The sequence below is a fragment of the Macaca fascicularis genome, chromosome 5 (assembly GCF_037993035.2).
Source record: "Macaca fascicularis isolate 582-1 chromosome 5, T2T-MFA8v1.1".
Taxonomy (NCBI): Eukaryota; Metazoa; Chordata; class Mammalia; order Primates; family Cercopithecidae; genus Macaca; species Macaca fascicularis.
Window position 1 is genome coordinate 117,631,867 of NC_088379.1, and position 18,134 is coordinate 117,650,000.

Here is an 18,134-nt window from a genome sequence, read left to right on the forward strand (position 1 = left end):
TTTTATACTCCACTTTAGTGTTAATTTGTGACCAATAAATTGCATAATTTATTGGTCACAAATTATGCAATTAGATGGTTCACATGATCATCAAAACCACAAACAATATAAAAACTCTGAAGAATATGGAATATGGCTGGCAGTTTTAAAATGTTCATTTGCTATAAAAAAGCTAGCCACTTTCGTAGTGTTATGACTTTCATGAGTTCTAAGCACTTTTGCCTTCAGAGCCCCTTCCTTCATTGAAAAGAATACACATACACACACACACACACACACATGCACACACACACACATGCACATACACAATTGTATTTTGTGACTGCTTTGGTATACACTTTAATTATTGAATTAGAAATAAAATTCATATATTTTTGTGGGCCCCTAAAAATATTGTGGGCACTATGCACTTTGTACAGTGATTAAGTCCACACAATGGATGTCTAGCTACCATAAAAAATGAAACTTAAATAGAAAGTAAAACTAGAGGGAGACAATGACTTTGAGGGTAAGTTGTCCATGGTGAAATGGAAATTCCTTGCAAGTTTTATGTGCTATCTTAAATTATATCCAAATACTACAAAAGATGTATTTTAAATAACTTATCAGGGAAAAAGAAGAAAAACAAAATTTCTTACCTGATTCATTGGTTAATGGATAAGGTAATATTGCAGAGTTGCCTTGTCCCTGAAAATTATTACCCAAAATTTACTGCTGAAAGACGCAGAATTAAGTATGTCATGAGATATTGATCAAGTGCAGTTCCAACAGGAAGAAGAACCAATTTATGGAAAGGAATATTTTTATTTTGAGAGTTTTAAGTTTCTTTTTTGTAAAGAGGGGAAGGATGGAAACAGAAGAGAGCTGCTATTATTTTTCTTAGTTTCTAATTTGGAAAAAGGAAGTGTATGACTGCAACATTTGAGAGTCTAAAATTTTAAGTAAGGGCCTACATAGTACAATAATAGCAATCTTAAATATAATCCAAAATCAAGAGTCAGAGAGAGCTGGAGAGTAGGAGGGACTGGTAATAGGGATTCCTGGAGAAGCAAGGAGAGACATTCTAGGGCATTCTGAGAGATATAAAGTGAGATGAAGCAGCTTTGGGTGTCTGCAGACCAGGAATCATGGTCAAGGATCAAAACTTGGGAATAGGGGCCACCCTCCTACTGGGCGATGACTTTGAACACCATCCTTGCTGTGAAAATTGCTTAAATTTAACCTGTATCCTATGATTTTTGCTAGACTTCAAGTATTGATGGGGAATGTTTTAGCTTTTAATTTGTCCTTAATCTTTTACATATTAAAATAGTACTTCTGCAAAAGCTTTATGTTGTCAAACAAAAGAGTTCTTTATTCAAATTGTAGTGGCATAATTTGCCTTTTTAAAAAACTCTGATTTTCTTTCAATGTTTATACTTTATAAAGATAAGGGGGAGATGTTCATTTATCTAGTTGATTTTCACCATAATGTCTGTTTTTACGAAAGAGTTTGTATGTCCTCTTTACCCCATGAGAGATGGAGAAGGAGGGGGTGGGGGTTGGGGGTAGGATATTCAATGAGCACTTTGCACAGGGAAGACAAGCAATATGAAATTTTTATGGACCTCCAAACAATCCTGACCTTTGGCAGTTCCACTCTGACATAAATAAGTGTAAGGCAAGTCATATAGCAATTAACATTTGCCTTCCATTCCATCAAGTTTGCACTGAAACCATCATGGAGAGTGAATTCCCGATAGGCAGTCATTAAGAGAGGCAGTACAGAGTTTAGAATCCTATTGCATGGGTTCAGATCTGGTCACTGCTACTTAATGGCTGTATAATCTTCGGCAAGTGACTTAGCTTCTCTAAGCCTCAGTGTCATTATCCATAAAAAGGAGATAATTCTAATACCTGCATTATAAATAATAATGAGGATTAAATGAGATAATCCATACATCAAAATTAGGTATTGGCCATATTACTTGCTATTCCAAGAAACAGCACTCAGGACACGTCTGTTAAGGATGGCCAAGGCTCTGTGTGTCACATAAAAAAGAGCTGGGGGTAGAGCAGTAACCCCAAGGCCTCTGCCAAAAGCAACTTGAAAGTTAAACTCATGTTTTTGTCCAATGGCAGTGAACAAGAAATAAAGGTCAACAGCCATTTCCTCTGGAATCTGGCTTGTGATGTGACATCCGGGAATTGGCCCAACTTGTGGGTAGAAACAAACAAATCTTCCTCCCTACAAGCTTTTATACCTACCTTTATTCTAACCTTCATTTCTACCTAGGCCCCATTCCTCAAAAGTTTATAAAATAACTGCCTTGTGTAAATTAGCATTGTTCAGGTGCAATCCTAAATAACAATGATGCGTATTTCTATTTCTACTATAGTTTTTTGTGACAATGATAAAGACATGCTCTGTCCTGAAATAATAGGTGACCTTTGATTTTAAAATTTGGCCCTTTCTCTTTCCTTCCACAGACCACTTCTTATTTCATAGTACATTACTATATTATTATTTACAAAACATTCTCAGTCAGTATTTGTTTGATTCAAAATCCTGTGAAGAATAAATTTAAGGGTCCCATAATTCAGTCCTACATGTATTCCACTGCACATAATTCGTTTCAAACAAAATGGAAAAATCCCCATTCCCACAAACTCATCGCTCTTTCTAAGTGAGAATGGCTCATTTCATCTGTGTCCTTAAAGCAGTTCAGAGATGAAAAATCAAGGAGCATAAGAAATGAAGCCTGTCCCACAATTAGGATCCAGTTCATACTCACTGGGACTACTTGGAGAATTTTCTGATATCCTTTGTCTCAAGCCTCGCTTCTATCCCTTCATTTCTGCTGCACACCACCTAAATTGAAGTTGCCTAGATATTCATTCTGTAAATTATTCATTCTCTCTCTCAGTATGAGTAGCCTGGCAATGCCAGACAAAAAGAAAAAAAAAATGTCTTCAGAAATACTACGAATGTTTTAGTACAATCTAGCAAACGCTTTGATTTACTCGTTGATTCAAAAAAGATTCATCAAGTAACCTCTATCTTTCAGGCATTGTGGTAGATACTGCTTATAGAGTGATTAAGAGGACAGACGTAGTCCTACCTTTGTGAGGCTTACCGTTCAGTGAAAGAATAAGACATGAGAAAAACAAACACACATACACACACACACATATAATTACAGATTACAGTGATAAAAAAAGAAAAGAGAGTCATCTATGATTATAACGAGGAAGCACCCAATTCACGCTGAGGGATCAGAGACAACTTCTCTAAAATAGGATATGTAATTTAAGGCCTAAGAGATGTACAGGAGTTAGCTAGGAGAAGATTTGGGGGAAGTTATTCTAAGCAGAACATAGCAGTGTTCCTAGAACAACAAAGAGCTTGGCGCATTAAGAAATTGAGCAAGTCCAGTGTGGTGGAGCTTAGTGAGCAGTGGGGAAGATCATCTAAGATGGACCCAGCGTCATGTAACTTCTCTGGATTTTTGTTAAAAATCCATAATGCCTAACTCAAAAAAGCATATTGCTATATATTATAATTTACAATGCAAATTTGAATTTCAAGTTCCAAGCAAAATTATACAAATAAGCATCTTCCTGGCATTAACCTGGCGTGTTCCACAGTCTCCCACATACCACTCCCCTACACCCTGTCCCTGCTAAATAATGGGTACCTCTTTTAACCAAATTTCTCAAGTGATCTAAACTTAGTAGAATACCAACATGAAACCATATTTTTCTCCTTTTAACCATGCTCTATACAATCTCTCTTTCCTATTTTTTAATATCTTGAGCAGATTACATAGGCTGGGGGTTACTTTCAGTTATTAATTTCTAGCCTAGTCTAATCTGATTTTTAAAACTTCAATCTTGATCCAATTTTATGTTGATTTTTTTTTTTTTTTCCTCCAAGCACCAACCAAATTTGCCCTCAGTGATTTGGGAAGAAGAAAGGCAAAATTTGCTCATTCACTCCTCCTCACCTGGGTTTCTTTATTCTCCAGTGCATTGGTGAGAGAGAGATGGGGCCCAAGTTCTCTAGTCTGACAAAACAGACTCTTCATAGTCTAGCCCTACCAAGCAGAATCCGAATATCATGAAAAAGCAGAGCATGTTTTCCCCGGTCAGGCCTAAGCTGGAACACAAGAGAACCCTAAATTAGATAAGAATCCTAAATTATGATATTATCCTTGATTGGGATTTTTATTGGCTAAAACAAGGCCTCCTTGTGATTGAAGGAACCAGAATGCTATTATACCTGCCAAATATTTCATCCAGGAAAGGAAGAGTCAATCCAAAAGCAGGTTTAAAGGGAAAGAATAGAAAATAATTTTCTCACTACACAGTCCAGCTTGTCTGATAAAATTGCTGTACAAGTTATAATGTGTTTTGAAGCAGATATATAAAAAGAGCTATAAAGTCAACAGAGCTGAAATTACGTAGAAAGTGAAAGCCATCTGTTGACTATATCAAGGCCAGTTAAAATCCCTAGTCTGCTCAGGGCTTGTATGAAATAAATAAATTAGGTAGTACAATTATCTGGACAAGTCATGAGAACCTTCCCACACACACACACACACACACACACACACAAATGTGTTACACTTATTCCTCTTTATTTTATACTTTTCTGTTTAAAACTTAACAGAATTATAATTTTTTTTTTTTTTTTTAGTTTTTGCTTTTGTAGTTTCTAAAAGCCTCAGCAGATCCTGCAGAGTATGAGATTAACTTTAAAAGCAAAAGTTATTCTATGTTGTGGAAAGACACACATGACCAGTATATGAAGTGGCCGTGCGTGTCCAGTAAGCCCGACTAAGCTCTACAAGCCTTATTTTTTCTATGTACAGTCTATTTTCTATTGCTTCCCAAAAGCAGGACAAGGAAAACTTGTCTATCTTTTAGAAGGTCCTTTACATTTTATAATTTAAATCTTCTTCATTTTGTTTTTCAAAATATGTACGTCTCTTTTTGAGATAGTGTCTCACTCTGTCACCCAGGCTAGAGTGCAGTAGTGGAATCACGGGTCACTGTAGCCTCGACTTCCCAGGTTCAAGTGATCCTCCTACCTCAGCCTCCCAAGTAGCTGGGACCACAGGCACGCACCACCACACCTGGCTGGTTTTTTGTTTTTCTTTTATTTTTTTGTAGAGACAGGGTCTTGCTACATTGCCCAGGCTGGTCTTGAACTCCTTGGCTCAAGTGATCCTCTCACCTCGGCCTCCCGAGTGCTAGGATTACAGGTATGAACTACTGCACCCAGCCTAAATCCCTTCTAAAGAGATAGTGTTTTGTTTTGTTTTGTTTTTTTAATGGTCAGAAATTCTCTTATCAAGAGAGATATAAGACCTATATCCCCTCCTCAAAATCTGGGTGGGTTTGCGACCCACCTTTAACCAACAGAAGGCAGCACAAGTGGCATTTCATGACTTCCCAGTAAGGTCAGAAAAGACAATGCAGCTTCCATTTTAAATACTGAGATAATCACTTTTGGAGCCCTGGCTCCCCTGAGGTTGCCATACTTTGAGGAAGCCCAGGCAACGATAAGAGGCCATATGTAAGTATTTCAATTGACACTTCTACTAATGTCCCAGCTGACAAATAACATTAACCACCACATAAGTGAATGAAGATACTTCCAGATGACTCCAGCACCCACCCCTTGAGTCACCCCCAACCTGCAGATCTTCTCAACCGAGACCCCAGACTATGAGCAGAGATGAGCCAGTTGAACTAGGCCTTCTCCAAATTCCTGATCCACAGAACCCATGGGCATAGTAAAGTGTTTATGATAAGCTGCTAATTCTAAGACAATAGAAATTTGGCAAAATATTGACTGGCCTGGCTAATTCCTAGAATTCATAAGCTCTACCAGTCTCTTTATCCTACAGGTCAAATTTTCCCATATATATCTTTTGTGGGTTGAATTGTGTTCCCGCCCCCCAAATTCATATAAAGTCTTAACCCCTAGTACTTCAAAATGTGACCTTATTTGGTGATAAGGTCTTTTTTTTTTTTTCTTTTTTTTTTGGGGGGGGGGGATGGAATTTCACTCTTGTTACCCAGGCTGGAGTGCATGCAATGGTGCTATCTTGGCTCACTGCAACCTCCTCACCCCCTGGGTGCAAGCGATTCTCCTGTCTCAGCCTCCCAAGTAGCTGGGATTATAGGCATATACCACCACCACACCTGGCTTATTTTTTTATTTTTAGTAGAGACGGGGTTTCACCATATTAATAAGGCTGGTCTCGAACTCCTGACCTCAGCTGATCCACCTGCTTCGGCCTCCCAAAGTGCTGGGATTACAGGAGTGACCCACCATACCCAGCCTTGGAGATAAAGTCTTTCCAGAGGTAATAAGTCAAAATGAGTTCATTGGGGTGGTCCATAATCCAATATAACTGATATCCTTATACAAGGTAGAAATTTGCAAACAGAAAGCCATTGATCATCAAGATAGCCATCTACAAGCCGAGAAAAGTCCTGGACAGTTCCTTCACTGACAGCCCTCAGAAGGAACCAACCCTGCCAACACCTTAACTTTAGACTTACTGCCTTCAGAACCGGATGCAATAAATTTACATATTTAAGCAACCACTTTGTGGTACTTTGTTTCAGCATCCCGAGAAAACTAATTTAGCATCCAAGCTAGGGCCAGCAGGCAAGGAGGAGTCTCAGGGGCCAGAAACAGATAGAAGTTAGAAGGAAGCAAATATTATAGAGTGTCATAATCTATTGTTGGAACTGGATCAATGTGTGAGTATCATCTACAGTGTAATTCCACCAAGTGGTCTGCTGCTTATTCCTGCTATAGTCAGGATCTTACTAAAGCAGCCATTCTATCCTTAACCAGCTCTGTTAGCAACTCATTTAGTAAGTCAAAATCATGTTTGGGATCAAACACACTGGCTTAATCTACTTCACATAGGATAGTCACTTTATATTCTCAAAAAGCTGTCTGTTTCTCCTGAGTATTTAGCAAAAGAATCATGCTCAGGCTCTTGCAAACATTCCTTAAATGATGTGATCCCATGTCCTTTCACCACCAAGCTTATTCTTTTCTGAATTTGAGTCCATTTATGCCAAAACAAGAAATAAATGTGCTATAATAAAAACTGTCTAGGCCAAGCACGTGGCTTATGCCTGTAATCCCAGCATTACGGGAGGCTGAGGTGTGTGGATCATCTGAGGTCAGGAGTTTGAGATCAGCCTGACCAATATGGTGAAATCCCATCTCTACTAAAAATACAAAACTTAGCCAGGCATGGTGGCGCATACCTGTAGTCCCAGCTATTGGGGAGGCTGAGGCATGAGAATCGTTTGAACCTGGGAGGGGGAGGTTGCAGTGAGCCAAGATCATGCCACTATACTCCAGCCTGGGCGACAGAGTGAGACTCCATCCCAAAAAAAAAACTGTCTAGCACTACCATTGGCTACTTTCTAAGGTGGTGATTTTACTGTTACTGAAAAGAGTTTTGAAGACTCATTCAAGGATGCTATAGAGAAATTACTAAATCAAAGAAGAGATTATGCTGGTTGTCCCTAAAGACACCTGTCTGTTACATGATCTTATAAAAATGTAGACACCTGAGACTCAGTTATATTCTCTTATGAACTACATAATAGATGAAGGACAAAAGGGGCACACAATAAAAACTGCAATAATGGTATATTTTAGTAAGCCTTCACAGAAGAGGACACCTGCAGGAAAAAAAATAAGAGCATTCTGAATAAGAAACAAGCTAGTTGTTTATCATAGCATCTCACTTACCTTCCACTTAGATAAGCTAGGTATTTACTTAATCCTATGGGTACAGATGCTCATGAAAATATTTCTTAAAAAACATTTTATGAAATTAGATGTACCTGCCTGATTCTTTATATGAATATTGAAATAAGAAAGCTCATAGGAAGATTTCTTTCATGTGGTTAGCCCTATGACATGTTCATACAAACCTGTCTACAGGTCAATCTGAAATATGGTTCCTTTTAGTATAATCTATTTGAACAATGATTTTATTCTTGAATAAATAATAAAAAGGCCAAAAGAAGGTTTTCTGTGCCTGACCCAATGCACAACTTGGTTGCATTTCCCAGCTGTCCATCTCCCTGCTATTTTCTTTGGCAATGCTGCTGAGCAAGAAAACTTGTCTACAGACTAGGAATTCTGAAGACTCTCTGTGCCTGCATCCAAAGTTGTTTTATTCTAATCATAGAGTTCATAAGGAGCTTGACCTATGACAGTTGCTATCAAAAGAGCAAATACAGAATATTATCCCCTCAATGGACCAACATTGCAACCACAATCTTGTTTTTACTCTGGAGTTAGGGGCACCTTCCAATTTACGTGCTCTTTACACTTTGAAAATACCCTAGAGAAGAGCAGGGGTGGAGGTGAGGGAAAAAGAGTTGCTTAAAAGCAGTGAAGGGCACTTTTGCAACTTTATACAATTCCCCAAAGAGTGGCTTCACTCCGTACCCCAAAATAAATTTAGGTTTAACATCAAATATTTACATTAAAAAAAATAAAATGTCCACAAAAAAGAGGAAATATTTTTTAATCTTAAAAGGGAAAATGCCTTCATAAGCATAATCCAAAACCACAAAAGCCATAAACGTAAACTTATAAATCTAACCTTATAAAATTGTAAACCCTCCGCATGACGATAAACTAACTAAACTAAACCGTTGGCAACAGGACACAAACAGACCATTCACAGAAATTAAAATAAGTGGCAAACATTAAAAAATTATTTTTTATTTTAAAAATGGAAATAAAAATGACAAAATTGCATACTTATCAGATTAGCATTCCTTTTTTTAATTTGATAAAACCCAATGATGTCATGAGTTCATACACAATTAATGAAACAATACATTGTTGCAAAATTTTTGAAAGGCAATTTAGCAATATCTATCTTTGATGTGTTTCATCAGTTTTGGGAAAGTACTGCCATTATCTACAGGCCTACTTTGTTTTGTTACACTTCATTTTATTTGCAGTTCACAAATATTGTGATTTTTACAGATTGCAGGCTTCTGGCAACCCTGTAGATAGCAAGTCTATCAGTGCCATTTTCCCAAAAGCATGTGCTCACTTCATGTCTCTGAGTCACATTTGGAAACTCTCACAATATTTCAAGCTTTTTCATTACTAATATATCTGTTATGGCGATCTGTGATCAGTGATCTTTTACGTTACTATTGTAACTGGGGACACCCTGCACCATGCCCATATAAGACAGCAAATTTAATTGGTAAATGTTGTGTGTGTCCCCACTACTCCACCAACCAGCGGTCTCTCTCTCATTCTCCCACCCTGGCCTCCCTGTTCCCTGAGACACAACAATATTGAAATTGGCCAATTAAAAAACCTACAGTGGCCTCTAAGTGTTCAAGGAAAGGAAGATCACACATTTCGTACTCTAAATCAAAAGCTAGAAATGATTAAGCTTAGCGAGGAAGGCATGTCAAAAGCTGAGATGAGGGGAAAGCTAGGCCTCTCTACCAGGCAGTCAGTCAAGTTATGAATGTAAAGGAAAACTATGAAGGAAATTTTTCAAATATTGGATTATCTTAAAATTAATAATTTTTCTCTCTCAAAAGACACTAGTAACTAGTAACTTTTAAGAGTGAAAATACAATTCATGGAGTGAGATAAGATACTCACAATGTATGTATCTGGCAAAGTACTAATATCCCGAATATATAGGGAACTCCTACAAATTAGTAAGAAAAAAATCAGACACCCCAGTAGAAAGACGAACAAATGGCCTGAATAGGCATTTTACAGAAGAGAATATCAAGATGGCCAATTAATTTTGGGGGCTGAAGTTCATTACTTGTCAAAGAAATACAAATAAAATCACAGTGAGGTGCTACTACACACCCACACACCTGAGACTTTCATATACTGCTGGTGACAGTATAAATTGGTATAACTTTTAAAACTCTTTAGCAATTTCTACTAAAATTGCATATATACATAGGCTGTGACTCAACAGTTCCACTCCTGTATATAAACCCAAGAGAACTGTAAACATATATTTACCAAAGAACATATACTAGAGTATTCACAGTAGCACTATTGATGCCAATGTCTGAATGTTTGTGTCTCTCAAAAATGTATATACTGAAACCTCATCCACAATGTGTTGATATTAAGAGGTAGGGCCTGGCCTGGCGCAGTGGCTCAAGCCTGTAATCCCAGCACTTTGGGAGGCCGAGACGGGCGGATCACGAGGCCAGGAGATCGAGACCATCCTGGCTAACACGGTGAAACCCCGTCTCTACTAAAAATACAAAAAAAAAATTAGCTGGGCGAGGTGGTGGGCACCTGTAATCCCAGCTACTCGGCAGACTGAGGCAGGAGAATGGCGTGAACCCGGGAGGCGGAGCTTGCAGTCAGCTGAGATCCAGCCACTGCACTCCAGCCTGGGCAACAGAGCAAGACTCCGTCTCAAAAAAAAAAAAACGAGGTAGGGCCTTTGGGAGGTCACTAAGTCAGGAGGGCAGTAAATGGAATTAATGCCCTTGTAAAAGATGCTGTGAGAGTTTGTTTGCCCCTTCCACCATGTGAGGACACAAAGGAAGCACCATCTATGAGAAACAGGCCCTCACCAGACATCAAATCTGCTGGCACCTTGATCTTAGACTTTCCAGCCTCCAGAACTGTGAGTCATGCATTTCTATTGTTTATAAATTACACAGTCCAAGGTATTCTGTTATAGCAGCCCAAAGGGACTAAGACAATCAGTGAGAGCTAATACCTGGAAACTACATATAACTGGTTTTCCAGTTATTATTTCTCAGCTCCAAAACTATCATTCTGTACTCTGCTTTGTAACGTCGAGGCTGGAATTCTGCAAACGTATTTCTACTTTGCCAGATAAATCTATGTTGGGTTCTACCAAGGGAAGTGCTAAAGAGAGACTGGAAGGCTTGCCGAGGGAGAAGGAACTAGATTCCTTCCTGTTTTGCTTTCTGCTTCTGTCAGCATCATTACAACAATGGTTCTTCACTCCGGCATTGGCAATTGGTTGCGGTGTTCAGTTTTTCCCACACTCTCAGAGCCAGTCTCCTCATCCCCCTCAGAGGAATCTGTACCATCTGGGATCCTTGGGGACCCCTTTTACAAGGTCCCAAGGCATCAGCACCCCCTGAGCCACAACCCCTCTTCAGAGATCTTGATTCCATCTCCATAGAACTTCTCCTCTCAACTTCTAGGTTCTAATGATCTTAACTTTCCCCTTTGTCCACAAGTCTGACAGGTGCTTCCTGCAGTTAATTGTCTTTGTATTATCTTAGTGTTTCCTTTTCCCCTTTCAGTCCTCCAACACCTATTTAACCAATCCTTTATATTAATTTTTTTCCTTTAAAATAATTGGCATGTTTATAGCCCATCAACAGTAGAATAAAGTATAAAATATTCTCAATGTGGAATAATATACATAAATGAGAATAAATGATCTACTATGCCTAATGACATGGATAACTGTCATAAACAACGATGAGTGAAAAGAAGTCAAACACAAAAACAGTATATAATGTATGATTTTCTTAATATAAAATATAAAAACAGGTAAAACTGATGTACAATGTTTAGAAGTCAAGACTGTTACTCTTGTTGGGGAAGGTGGGAGGCTTCAGTGCACAAAGAGGGCTTCTGCAATGCTGATAATATTCTTTGTCTTGGTCTGGCTTTCATGACACAGAAGTGTTCAGTTTGTGAAAATTCATTCAGTTTTGCAAGTATAATTTGATTTTCTGTCCATTTATCATACTACCAAAAAATATTTAAACAATAATGCAGCTATAAGTTGTAAACTAATGTTTGCGGTCAAACTGGACATTGACAGTAACTCTCTTTATGTCATAAAAACATTTTTATATATTCAAAAAAGTGAAAGAATCATGAGTAATTTATGTTTTTAAAAATTAAAATGGTTTAAAAATAAAATATTACACAAAAATAAGCACAGTACTTTCTCTTAGCACTCTTTTACTTAGTGCATCACATTTGTTTTTATACTCATGTCATTTCTTTTATAAACTATAATGTGCCAACTAAAACATGTCAAACCTGTAGTGCACCCAAGCTAGTTGTATCACCACAGTTTTATAAGGATATGAGAAAACTGGAGATAATTTAAGAAATAAATCGTAAATTTATTCTTGAAAACCTGTCAACGCTTTAGTTCTTGACTCCTATCTTCCCTTTCAGAATATAGGCCCTAATATCTACTAAAAATCTACAGTATGCTTTTTATCCACTTTAATTTTAGCTTTTCATATTCTTTTCCCATATTCCACCTGCTTGACTGTACTCGGTACGTCTTCAGTCTCCCAGATGCATTCGCTCTATTGTACTGGACTGTTTGGAGGTTTGTTTGTTGTTTTTATTTTTTTCTATGGCAATTCATTCTGGATACCATAATCTCATTGCAGACCAGATTTTTCCACAGTGTTTCCATACTGGACTGGACTGTTTTTTGGGGTTTTTTGTTGTTTGTTTTTTTGTTTCTGTTTTTCCTATGACAATTCCTCCTGGATACCATGATCTGATTGCAGGCCAGATTTTCCCACAGCATTTTCCTGAAGGGTCGTCCATTCAATATCTTCCCTATGACCGTTTCCAAGTCCTGGCCCTTCCTGATCTTCCAGGTCCTGCCCTCTCGTGAGATTAAAAAAAAAAAAAAAAAAAAAAAAAAAAAAAAAAAAAAACCTTCCAGAATAGAATGTTCACAAACTGAACACACCTGTAAAATAGGAAGCCAGATCAAGATGCAGAATATTACCAGTGCACATGATGGGGTAGATCACACAAAGACTGCATGAGAATCTGTGAAAATTATTTATTCATTCAATAGATATTTCAGGGTGTCTACAATACCAGTCACTCTCCAGGTCCTAATGCTTCCCTGGAACTTAATGAGACCAAATTTTCAGTTCTGACTCTGCTACTTTCTTTTTTTTTTTTTTTTTTTTTTTTGAGACGGAGTCTTGCTCTGTCACCCAGGCTGGAGTGCAGTGGCCGGATCTCAGCTCACTGCAAGCTCCGCCTCCCGGGTTTACGCCGTTCTCCTGCCTCAGCCTCCCGAGTAGCTGACTCTGCTACTTTCTAACTATTTGATCTTGAATACATTAGCTAATCTTTCTGAGCCTCAATTTCTTTATATATAAAAATGCAGTAAAGCATTTCTAAAATGTCATAATCACCACAGGAAAATCAAAAAAACCTTGTGGAGAAAATACAGGTTGTGGTGGGAAAGACACAGACAATTCTAGTTAGCACAGTTAATTGAACATTGTATTAGTCCGTTCTCATGCTGCTATAAAGAACTTCCTGAGACTGAGTAATTTATAAAGAAAAGAGGTTTAACTGACTCACAGGTCTGCATGGCTGGGGAGGTCTCAGGAAACCTACAATCATGGTGGAAGGCACCTCTTCAGAGGGTGGCAAGAGAGAGAATGAGCGCCGGGAGGGGAAATGCCAGACGCTTATAAAACCATCAGATCTCGTGAGAACTCACTCACTGTCACGAGAACAGCACAGGGGAAACCACCCCCATGATTTAATTACATCCCACCAGGTCGTTCCCATGACATGTGCAGACTGTTACAGTTCAAGGTGAGTTTTGGGTGGGGACACAGCCAAACCAGATCAAACATCTATTTCTTCTGTTTTCACAAATCCCACAAAAATGGAGAAAAAAAAGAGAAGAGTTAAAAGGCAGTAAAGTACATGAAAAAAAAAGATAAACGGACAATAGCAGGTGAGAAATATCTCAACAAATTTAGTGGAAAAGAAGATAGAGCAGAAGTAACTAATTTAGCAGTGTAACCTCAGGGTCCACAGAGTGAGAAACTAGTAAAGCCAGCCAATGTGTTATCTGGAGGCTTGAGGCTAGGACAGCAGAGTTCCTATGGGAAGTAGCAGTGAGGCTCAAGCTGAAACCAGGGCCTAGTTGAAAGACTGTACAGTTTGTTTGTTTATGAAGCAACTGGAAGTCTAGGTCCCTTTCCCACTTCACCTCACCCATCAAGGACCAGAATTTTTCGCTCAGAGAAACCCTGAACTCCTGAAACCAAACATAGTGTGGGGGATGAAAGACTGAAAACAGGAAGTGAGGGATTAAGTGAAAATCTGGATGCTGAAAACTGAGACTTTCAGCTGCTTTTTCTACTCTACATTCAGAACAATAGCAGCCAGACTTACACACCAACTCTGTCACATTTGCCCCTCCATCCCCAATTCATGTTTAAATACATTGAAAGGATTATTGAGAAGCATGTGACAGAGATATCATAAGATCTGGTAAATCGGCAAGAATATCTTAGCAAATCTGGCAAATGAAAGGGGAGGATTGTTAACTGCAGGGAAAAGTATTACACGCGAAAGAGGTGTGGCGTAGTGCACAGCATGGCTAAACATTGCATAACATTTGCACAGTCATGATAATGTAAACACTGAGTATTGCTTTAGCCAAAACTGCTAGTGTAACTACATCAGGGGTAGGGGAAGGAAACTTATTATCATTTGGCCTTCAATATACATTTGCACACTTTCAGCGTACCCCCTTAATTATGAAGGCTGGGAAGCTAAAAATGACCACATTTCCCAAAAGGTCCTGCAGCCACAGTTCTGGATGCAATTTAAGTTCTGTCATAAGACGCACTCATTTGAGATTTGGAAGGCAGAAGTGAGGCAAAGGCCATTTCCTTGTGGCTGAGGCAGCTGGTAAACAAGATTAGACAGATAAGAATGTTTGCAGTAGGCCGGGCACAGTGGCTCACGCCTGTAATCCCAGCACTTTGAGAGGTAGGTGGATCACCTGAGCTCAGGAGTTTGAGATGAGCTTGGCCAACATAATGAAACCCCATCTCTACTACTAAAAATACAAAATTAGCCAGCTGTGGTGGTAGGTGCCTGTAATCCCAGCTACTCAGGAGGCTGAAGCAGGAGAATCGCTTGAACCCAGGAGGCAGAGGTTGTGGTGAGCTGAGATCCATCATTGCACTCCAGTCTGGGTGGCAGAGCAAGACGCTGTCTTCAAAGAAAAGAAAAGAAGAAAAAGAATGTTTGCAGTAGGCAGACTTCACATCCCAATGTCTCTTTAGGACTTCATGGATGTGGGGCATTAGCAGAGGTGACAACAGCAGCCACCTGACCTCTGTATCAACCCTACTCGCCATGGTATGCCACTGAACCCAATAGTCCTGCAATAGCCTTTGCCTCCCACTCAGTTTTTCCCTACCCCATCCCCTACTCCCAGCAATTTGGTAATCACTGCACTGAATTGGTAATTCCCTGTACTAAATTACTAGAGTGGTTGCATTTCCCCAAATTAAACACAGACTAATACAGGGGAAAAAAAGCTAAGTCCCAAATGACAGATTAAGAAGTTGCAATATGAGGACATTATTTAGAAATCTAGAATTTCAGGAACATTAGCTAGCAGAGTGGGGGTGATGAACCTTGGAAAGCGGGTCTGGGAATAAATAGAAGTTAAAGTAACTTATAAATTATACTGCAGATATCCTAAAAAAATAACTTGAATCTGACCTTATCAATGTAATCTTATTGTTGTAAGATTAAGAATAATATTACCAGAGGGTAGTTTTAAACACACATACATATGCCAATTCTCTTCTTCAAAAGCTCTTCTTGGGCCTTGCACGGGGGCTCACGCCTATAATCCCAACATTTTAGGAGGCTAAGGCAGGAGGATCCTTTTAGCCCAGTAGTTCAAGATCAGCCTGGGCAAGGTAGGGAGATTCCCATCTCTACAACAAAACAAAAAAATTAGCTAAGCATGTTGGTGTGCACCTGTGGTCCCAGCTACTCGGTAGGCTGAGGTGGGAGGATCTCTTGAGCCCTAGAGTTTAGGCTGCTGTGAGCTGTGATTGCACCACTATACACCAGCCTGGGCAACAGAGCAAGATCCTATCTCAAAATAAAGAAAAGTTTTTCTTGTGTTAGGTTTATAGTATTAGTACAGCCTAAGGAAGAAGTATATTCAAGCCTTTCACTGACCTCCAAAAACAATCGGTATGTATTAATACAAACAGAACATTTTGATGCTTTCTTTTAAAACCATATATACAGGCAGTCTAACTCTGTCCCAAATTTCTAAGAAGTATCAGGAAGCCTAAGTCTCTGTGATTACTTTTGGCTCTGCTTCTACTAACGACCATTTAGCATTTGCTAACTCTCGTTAGCCTGAATAGATCCACACAAGAGGCTCATCTCCTGTTCTGGCATTCTCCATCTACCTCTTAACCACAGTGAGAAAGATTGATGAACATCTTTTTACACAAGCTTTCCAGAAAAGCTGACTTTGCTGAAGTTTGGGGACGATGGAGAGAATTTACTTCAGAGAAACAGAAATATCTATAAAATAACATTTTAATTGCTGTTTCTACAAAGTCTTGTAAGCATTTCTGTAACTTGGCCGACAAACTCCTGCCCTGCTGTTCAGTTGTCTAGCTGTTCTGCCTCCGGGGCTCCATCCCTCATACAATAAAAAAAGTCATATTTTCTTTTTCTTTCTTTCTTTCTTTTTTTTTTTTTTTTTGAGACAGAGTCTGGCTCTGTCACCCAGGCTGGAGTGCAGTGGCATTATTTTGGCTCAGTGCAACCTCTGCCTCCCAGGTTCAAGCAATTCTCGTGCCTCAGCCTCCCTAGTACCTGGGACTACAGGCACTTGCCACCACGCCCAGCTAATTTTTGTATTTTTAGTAGAGATGGGGTTTCACCATGTTGGCCAGGCTGGTCTTGAACTCCTGGCCTCAAATGATCTGTTCACCTTGGCCTCCCAAAGGCTGAAATTATAGGCATGAGTACCACACCTGGGGCCTCTTAAAAAGTCCAGTTTTCTTACACAGAAAGATTGAAATCGCTGCAACCTTCTTCAAACTCTTCTCAAGGCCTCCCAGTATAGAGTTGAAGAGCCAGAATAAACTTTGAAATTATGGCTGCCGGGTCAGCCGCAGCACATTTTCAGAACACAGCCAAATCTTTCCCCATTTTTAATCACAAGGTAGATTGTAAGGAGAGAGGAGTTAATTCAAATTGCATGAAGAATGACTTCCTGATTATCAGAACAATCAAATAATAAAAGCAATGCCCAGAAAAAATTATAATGTGCCGCAGTTGAAAATACTGTGAAAAGGTAAATAACAATCTACCTGGATAAAGTACATAGAATAAGATTATATTTTAAAAATCCAAAGTCATCCTTAATCATAAATTTCTTACTTTGTGTGTGTGTGCATGCATTTCCATGTGTTTTTATTTAGTTATGTTTTTATATCATTAAAACTTTTTTCACTTTGACAAGCGTATGACTGGAAATGTCTCCCAATTTTCTTTGTGATAGTTAATTTCCACATAAGCAGTCATCAAATTATAACATAACTCTAAAATATTTTCATTCAGTAGGTTAGATTCTAAAACCAAGGAAAAGATTAAATATCTTGTTCCTTGGAAAAGTATGCATATTCAATGTTTCTGAGTCACTCATCAAAGTTTGAAGAGTGCGGATGAAACAAGCTGAAAAGGTTAAACCCCTGAAGGCTTATTACTTTTACTTATTAATGAGAAATACATAAGTGAATTTGTGACTTTCAGGCTGTTTGAAACAGCTTTATTACAGAGCCATAATTTGTGTGTGTGACTGGGTGCGTGTGCATGTTGGTATGCACCAAAGTTTTATGTGTTCATTTCTTGCATTTGAAGTACTCTTTGATGACATCCTTGGCCTGACACTCCTTGCCAGCGTCCTTAACTTCTACACAACTGCCACTAACCACTTTACAGGACTTCCCCTCTCTGTCAGTTTCACAGAGGCCTACTTATTCCTCCAGTTTCTTGTCATCAACCTTAAGTCGGTTGATTTGGTGTTTAGCACAAAAGGCCTCCACCAACTTGACATACACAGGCTCATCAGAGTTGGATGCAAGCACACAAAGATGGGCTTGGCACTTGTCTAAGGCTTTGGCAGCTTCGAGAATTCCACATGCTAGGCCATCATGGATGAGGGCAGTCTTCAGCACCTCTTGTAAAGCAGTATTAACATCCATTAAACCTCCAGCAGTAATGCCTTCCTCGGCCATGGCAGTGGCTTACT

At 39.0% G+C, this 18,134-nt stretch overlaps 1 pseudogene; it reads right to left on the reverse strand.

Moving 5' to 3' along the window:
* Window positions 1-17,724: 17,724 nt before the first annotated feature.
* LOC102131007 (small ribosomal subunit protein eS12 pseudogene) lies at window positions 17,725-18,120 on the reverse strand (annotated as a pseudogene).
* Window positions 18,121-18,134: the final 14 nt, after the last annotated feature.